The sequence below is a fragment of the Malaya genurostris genome, chromosome 3, assembly GCF_030247185.1.
Source record: "Malaya genurostris strain Urasoe2022 chromosome 3, Malgen_1.1, whole genome shotgun sequence".
NCBI lineage: Eukaryota > Metazoa > Arthropoda > Insecta > Diptera > Culicidae > Malaya > Malaya genurostris.
Window position 1 is genome coordinate 139,840,456 of NC_080572.1, and position 8,876 is coordinate 139,849,331.

Consider the following 8,876-nt stretch of genomic DNA (forward strand, 5'->3'; position numbering starts at 1 on the left):
CATTCCCCACCTATAAAATCTTCGTCTTCTTCATGAGTAATATTAATCCCACAACCGGGGAGCATACTATCTGAACGATCGTCGTTTTTGTATAACTCATAATTGCTCTGATACGATGCATTATTGTTATCATTTTTATTCACGTGCTTTTTATTCACTTCATATTTATTATGCTTTGATAAACTACCCTCTAAGACTTCAGCATTTACGATAATTACTTCATTTTTGCCACTCTTTGCATTAGTTTCAGTATGTTTTTCGGTTGTCCTATTTCTACTTGGAGATTTTTCTATTTCGTCTAATATTTTTCCCATATTTTGCTTGTCTAGCCGTATCTCTATTTGTTTATTAGTGCCCATTGGCGTTTGTCTGTGTACCTTCTCCTGCGTGGGCTCTTTATCCTGTACTAAATATAATGATCCTCTTGGGCAAGGTCTCACTTTCGTGCTGAATTCTATAGGTTCTTCTTGCATGTATATTATCCCATTTTTGTTATCCAAGCTCGTGACGTATCTATTTATGAATTCCATTCCGAGGATTCCATCGAACCCCAATTCTTCGATTACGTCAAATTTCACTTTTAGATTTACGTCTTGGATTATAAATTCTGCCTCGGTTGTACCTAGACTTACCCGTGGGATGTTTACCACCCCCGTATAACGTATTCGCTCTTGTCCGTTTATCTTACCAGAGCCTATTTCCTCTGCACGTTTTCTACTGATTAAGTTGGAACTGGCCCCCGTATCGATTTGAAATTTCTTTCTTATATATGGGTAAGCTGTGGACCTCAATTCAATCTCATATGCATTGAACCAGTTCCTAGTCATTACTTGACTTGTGGTTACTGACTTCCTTTCTTCTCGGATGCGTTTTTGATTCACTGACCCGAGATTCGTCTTGGCTGCCTCTTGCTGTCTCATTTCTAGCATCATATTCGTGATTTGTCCGACTTGATTTCTCAACTGTGAAATAGATCTTTGAAATACACATATATTCTTTTGTAAGTCTTGCTTTTGAATAATATTATGGGGTGCTCGGTCCTCTATCCACTCGAATGACCCCTTGTTTAGTTTTTTCTATAGTTGTTGTAGTTGTTACGGTTGCTATCTCGATTGTTTTGGCGTTCCTGCCGGTACGAGCGCTCCGCTGTTTCGTAATTGTTCCAATTATTCCGGCCTCCGCTTTGTGTATGGGTATTTTGTGGTTGGTGCCCATACATTCGATCTCTTGGTCGTTGTTGATTTTCTCTCTCATAATCTCTTCTTGTTAGTTGGTTACACGGTTCTTGTCGGAATGCCTGGTGTGATTCGCCATAATGTCTCTGGTTGGACCCACCGCTTAATGCGTTATATTGCCGAGATGTAGTAGGCTCCTGGTAGTGTCTCATGACCCTTGTCTGATGTGCTGCACCCCTATCTACACGTGGGTTTCTGAATCCTCCTCCTTGCGGGTACCTGTAATTTTGCCTCATACTGCTGTCCGCTGTAGTATTCGTATTGTTAAAGCTGTTCCTTTCTCTGTGGTTTCTTGTCTGCCTACTGCCGTTCCGTGAGCCAGAGATTTCCATGCATCTCAGTCTCTCTCCTAGGTCTAATAACCGCTCATATTCTACGTGTTGCTCTTCGAGAAAGTCTAGTAATTCTCTCAGAGCCATGTTTCGTTGTCCCTGGGCCGTTCTCCTGAGATCATCGTTTCTCAGGCCTGCTATGCAATGCAACCTCAAATTCTTATCTAATGCGCTGTTTCCTTGGGCGCCTTCATTATATAGATCTATATGTTCCTTTATTTTCATTACGCGTTTTTTGTATGACTTATAAGATTCTCGCAGGTTTTGTCTTAAAGTCTCCATATCTGCTCACACATTTTCGATTTTAATCACCTCACCGAATTCTCTTACTAAATTCGCTTTTGTCTCCGGCCAAGTTTCGGCTCTGATTTGTAATATGCTGTTTGCCGCTTTTCCTTTAAGTTTCAATAAAACGACATAAATTAGCTCATTGTGCGGCATACCTTCCGGTATCTCATCCGCAAAATGCTCTATGTGATATAGGAACGCATTAAGCTCATTAAATGACCCATGAAAATCCGGTATGCATTGGATGGTCTCGGTTTTTGGGAACCGATATGTTCCGTCCGGGAGGCTCATGTTGTTATTTGAATTATTGGTATTGTACGGTTTTGATCCTGGCTTTTGGGACTCTTCGTAATCGTTGTTATTCTCAATAGCTGAATGCACTCTTTGACGCTGTGATATATTATGTTTTGTACTCCCAGCTTCCGATATACTTCTGTGCCGCCCGGTAGGGCGATCTTGTTTGGTTTCTATAACGATTGATTCGCTTAGGATTTTCGATGCTGCCTCATATTTTGTTCGCACGACGTTATAAAGGTCTGTTAGTTTGTTCCATTCACTTACTGAGACCCGACACTCGTAACCTTCGATCAGTTGTTCGAATTCGGCGAAGGCTTCCTTAAGTATTTCCTTCTTGGCTAGGATCCCGTGTAATGATCTTGCTCTAGTCTTATTTTTGTATAAATTCTCGTATTCGTGTGCAATATACTCGCCTATTTCTTCTAGTCTTGACATCTGCGAACGTCTTTGTTAGTTTGGCTCAATACCTTTTTTCGTTGTAAACATCTAGAAACATTTCCCTTCGTTTGCGGGTGTTCGTTATTGCTCACCCCGCGTGAGTCATACCATACTCAAAGTCAATGTCGGTTTATTGTTATTATTGTCATATACCGCTTCTTTTCCCCGTCCTATGTTCTTATTTCGGTTGCCCGACTTCTAGCCGCAAATATGGCTGCGATTGTTTTGGTGTGTTACCTAGCAACGCATTTTGCTATAGGCTCCGCCCATACGGGTTGGTTCACCACCGTTTTAAATTTATATACTTCGTGGCATGCACTCTTGGTGCCTAGCTCGCTGACTTGCTTTATTATGTCAAACGGCTACCTTTGCTTATTCGCAAAATGATGCGTCAGATTGCGGATTCCTTCGCTCATACGCGTTGGTTTCGGATGGTCACCTTGACCTTATAATCATTACACCAGTGCTAACTGTTCAGCTGATCGTGATATTCGTGTTTTTTCAACGAAGGCAAAAAAAAACTTCTTAGGCCTTTATGCTAGTATGGCCACTTTTGTAAGTATTATCGCGGTTTTTTTTTTGTCAACACATGCGCTTGTATTGACCGTGGTCAAAACGTAAACAAATCAACTGTGAGCGTAATCTATACGTCCGCAGTTTTCAAGGATACTTGAACAAAATTATTGCTTGCCAAATGACTCAACAACGGAATGCATATAACTGTTCTACAAACCCGCTGTAGGCATGAGAAAAAGTTCTGATATCGTTTACCAGTTGATGAATTGTGTGTAATGGAGTTAGAAAAATAATGTTGGTCATTGTGAGCGCGATTTAAACAAATCAAAACATTTTCGCGCTAATGCCAACCTTGCATTTTGTTTTCTAATAATTTAGCGCTCACAATAAGTGGCAACAACCGAGTATGGGTAATTCCTTTTTAAACTTTACGTAATCAAAACAACAAAAAGAATAAGTAAAATAATGGAGACTCACCATACTAATACAACTTCGCCCAACATCCTTAATTCCGAATTCCTATTCCTTAGTCCTGGCGTATCCTTGCCACTTTCGGCCAGCACCGCTGTCACCACTTGCAATCCCCTCGGCCGAGCGGTGGCGGGAGAGGAATAACGAAGAGGATGTTTCTTTCAGTTCTATACGGAGTAACACTCTCCAATTCGGTTTCTCTTTTATGTCATTGTATTGATTCATCCATGTACTTGAGTTTAATATCACGAAAATCACTTTTTCTGAGTTTCAATTTTATGTGCTTTTCACTTGACAGCTACTTATTCTCAATAGTGAAGGATTAAGCTGTTTTAGGAGTTGCTGTTCTTGCAATGTCGTTATTCCTTCATGGCTCCCTATTTTATTTACAATACTAACATGTTCGAAGGAAAATTTGCTAAGGGCGCTGCAGTTGTGAGTCCTATTGAAAATGAAGTCTCACTGAAATATAATCATATTTCAACCCAAGTGTTATCACAAGATGACATTATTGAGACGAATTTTGATGAAATTAAATCAATTATTAGGAAACATAAAAACATGGAGGCTGCTGGTAATGATGGAATTTTTAATATTCTTATTAAAAATCTTCCCGATGTTGCCTTGAGACTTCTGGTTAAAATTTTCAACAAGTGTTTTTCATTAGCTCACTTCCCAAAAAGATGGAAAAACGCTAAAATAATTTCTATCCTCAAACCTGATAAAAACCCAGCAGAAACATCAAGTTATCGACCAATTAGATTACTTTCTTCTATCAGTACCCTTTTTGAAAAAAATATCTTGTTGAGAATGATGTCTCATAAAAATGAGAATTCAACTACTCATCAACTCGTCAGAGTAACCAACATGATAAAAGCAAATAAATCTTCTGGGTTATCCACTGGAGTTGCTCTTCTAGTCGTATAAAAAGCATTCGACAGTGTTTGGCACAAAGGTTTAAAAGCAAAAATGTCTAATTTCCAGTTTCCTATTTATTTGATCAAAATTATTCAAAATTATTTAATTGATCGTACTCTTCAGGTTAGCTATCAGAATTGTAAATCTGAATTGCCACCCGTACGAGTCGGTGTTCCGCAGGGTTCGAGCGTAGCTCCAATCTTATATAATATTTTCACTTCTGATCTTCCAAATCAACCCGTTGGTTGTCAGAAATCGATTTTCTGGTACGACACAAGTCTGTTAACAAGCACAGGTAGAAATCTAAGAGTGATCTGCAGTCGCCTACAAAGAAGCTTAAATATTTTCTGTGACTATCTATCGAAATGGAAAATTAAACCAAATGCAGCAAAAACACAATTAATTATCTTTCCTCATAAGCCAAGAGCTTCTTTTCTTAAACCAAACAATAATCGCATTCTCAAATTGAATGGCTTGAAATTGACATGGTCTGATCAAGCTAAATACCTAGGTTTAGCGTATGATAAAAAACTCACTTCAAGGATCACATTGAAGGAATCCAGGCAAAGTGTAATAAATATATTAAATTTGTATATCCTGTATAAACAGAAATTTTAAGCCCTGTCTAAAAAACAAATTGTTAATTTATAAACAAATTTTCTGACCAGCCATGCTTTATGCAGTACCAATTTGGTCAAGTTGTTGTTCTACCATGATGAAAACGCATCAAAGGATTCAGAATAAAATTCTGAAAATGATTTTGAAGCGTCCTCCCTGGTTTAGTACAAATGAGTTACGCAGACTCACAAATATAGAACCATTAGATGTAATGTCACATAATATTATAAGCAAATTCCGACAAAAATCGATGCAATCTTCAATTGAATCGATTCGTTCTCTGTATTAGTAAGTTAGTATATAAGTTCATTTTCCCCATTACACAATACAAGTAGGTTTAGAATTTACCCTACACAAAAATCTCAGAATTGCGGAAGCAAATGATGTCCTCATGGTAACAACTAAATCATATATATAATAGGGTTGAAAAGTCACCACTTGTGGCTGAACACCCAATTTAAATCTTAATAATTCAATTTTAACTCATATTCCAATAAATAGTTATAAAAAAACAGGCTATCCAGTACCTCACATCTAATTAGCAGTCGTGATGAAAGTTCAGAAAGACGATCTTTCAATGGAAGAACTCCCGTCAGAACTTCAAGACTCATTGTTTGTGTCGAAAGCATGCAGCCTAAGCCAATTCGCAAACAGCGATATTGAATCGCTCAAGTTTAATATTATGAGAGCTTGCAGCGGAACGAAAGCAAACACATCCATATTTCATCACTGAAAGTATCGTTGTCTGATACAATTTTATTAGATCTTTTGGGTGAGCACCCCACCAAGATCCTGTTATTATTTGAAGAAGATCTTCTTTTTGTTGGCGTTTTGTTATCAGATACCTAATGTAAAAGATATCAGATATTCGAAAGTGAAAACCTTCGCGATAATTCTTCCTATCATATGAAGCTGAAGCTGCGCGGAATCATGCTTTCGTGAAAAGACGACCAGCTCTGTTTTCTCCGCAGAGAATTCGATACCCAATTGAACAGCCCAAACGGACAAGTAATCTAAGGTATCTTGCAAAAGGTTTTGCAAATCAATAGCTTTGGGTCCAGTAACTAACATCTAACGACGCCAATTGTCTTATTGTGCATGGGGTCACTAAACAAAATTACACAGGAGCGGATTGAGGCATAAGCCTTGCGGGATATTCATGTAGCTAATTCTAAATGTTGCCAGATCGCCATGTGAAAAACACTTCTCTGACAAAAGGTTGTGCAAATAATTATTTATAACTGGAAGTTCGTGTTGGTGGAGCTTGTCTGAAAAAACATCAAAGCAAAGCCTCGGTATTACATTCCTGTAGTGGAATTTGACATCTATTTCAACCGACTTCGCAGTCGGGAACATCAATGAAAACTGAATCAAATGCTCCTTTTGGGGACGGGTACAGCGTGATGGGTTAGTCGATGCCTTTCATGTATCCCACCTGGGTTCGATCCCCAACCCCGCACATAGGGTCAGAAAGCTTTTCTGGTCCGAAGAGGTGAATGACTTTAAGGTTAAAACCTCTATAATCGAAAACAAAAAGTATGGGTGTGTAATGTCAGAGACATAACTGGATGTCGTGAATACGAATAAAACTGACACGATTTCTTTACACTTTCGAATTCGAATTGATAGTTGATCGATTTTACTACTAAAATTTTAAACGATTTTTGACTTCGATTATCTCATTTCGGATTTGCATATTTCATTGAACGAAACTATCAAGTTGCTGTACAGGATTCATTTCTGCCTTTTAGAAGGACCAACTTGTGGAATTCTCTACACGGGCAAAATTCCGATTCTTGAAATGAGCAAAACGAGTCATGATTCGGGGAAAATAATATATTTTCATGTTATGATAACACACCATGATATGAAAAAAAAACCCTTCTTAATCCACCTAGTGGTGTGATAATGCCTTTCTCTTCTTTCATAACAGTCTCATGAAAATATGTTTCATACATTTATTAAATAATTTTAGACGCCAATTGATTCAGATTGATTCGAGTAGTTCACAAAAGCATGCTTCAGTGTTTATGTCACACAGTCAGCATCATTTTTCCAAACTAGTGCTTGACATTTGCGTTGCCTATTTGTATGAGAACAGTGATGCTAATCTGAAACAGTCTCATGAAAATATGTTTCATACATTTATTAAATAATTTTAGACGCCAATTGATTCAGATTAATTTGAGTAGTTCACAAAAGCATGCTTCAGTGTTTTATGTCACACAGTCAGCATCATTTTTCTAAACTAGTGCTTGACATTTGCGTTGCCTATTTGTATGAGAACAATGATGCTAATCTAAAAAAAGCCTTCTTAGTCCACTTAGTGAAATTTTCATATATCTTGAAAAATCACCATAGGGGGGAGTCAAGAAATTTTCGAAATCGAAAAAAAATTTTTGATGCCAAAAGGCTTAGAATTGCATGAAACGTCGAGATTTAGTGTCATCTCGAAAAAAAATTTTTTTGAAAAAATCGACTTTTTGGGACTTAGAAAATATATGAAAATTTTTCTAAGTCCCAGAAAGTTGATTTTTTCAAAAAAATTTTTTTTGAGATGACACTAAATTTCGATGTTTTATGCAGTTTTAAGAGTTTTGGCATCAAAAAAAATTTTCGATTTTGGAAATTTCATGTACTCCCCCCTATGGTGCTTTTTCAAGATCGATAATTGTCAAACCTTTACCACCGGGCAGCACCCCTTAAGCATGTCCGATTTAGGTCAAATTTTGCATGAAGGCTTTTTTCGAGGTGCTTAAACTTTTGAGCACTAGAACTTTACGAAAATAGAGTTGATCCCAAAATTTTGGCACCCTTATATATACAAGAGCGGTAAAAATCAACGTGTTTTGTCGGTTACGTCACTTATACCATCATATATCTGGAACCAAAAGTCACAACCATTTGATCTTCGAACTTGATCAACGGCCCGACAGTAGCTTTCAAACGAGCCCAAGTTTGTTAAAATCGGATCAGCCATCTCTGAGAAAATTGAGCGCGTTCAAATAGCACGATTTTTGTCGGTTACGTCACTTATACAATCATATCTCCGGAACCAAAAGTCACAGCCATTTGATCTTTGAACTTGATCAATGGCCCGACAGTAGCTTTCAAACGAGCCCAAGTTTGTTAAAATCGGTTCAACCATCTCTGAGAAAATTGAGCGCGTTCAAATAGCACGATTTTTGTCGGTTACGTCACTTATACAATCATATCTCCGGAACCAAAAGTCACAGCCATTTGATCTTCGAACTTGATCAATGGCCCGACAGTAGCTTTCAAACGAGCCCAAGTTTGTTAAAATCGGTTGAGCCATCTCTGAGAAAATTGAGCGCGTTCAAATATCTTCGAAAAGTGCACATACATACACACACACATACACACACACACACATACAGACATTTTCCGATCTCGTCGAGCTGAGTCGAATGGTATATAACACTATGGGTCTCCGAGGCTCCGTTCGAAAGTCGGTTTTTCCAGCAATTCTAATACCTTTCTATAGAGAAAGGCAAAAACACACCACGATTAAAATTTCTCGGATCATGATCCATTCGGACTGATTTCGATGCAATTTAAACGTAACGCACTTGAAGTGGTTTGGTATAACTTCATGCGTGTTTCTGCTACGAAGGTAATTTTTGCAACATAAATTCAGGCGTTATGTGTGATTTTTGCAACGATGGTCATTTTTGCAAGATAAATTCAGTGAAAAGCACGACGAACTTCTCTTAAAAGGAAAATATTCTGTTTTTGAAAAACG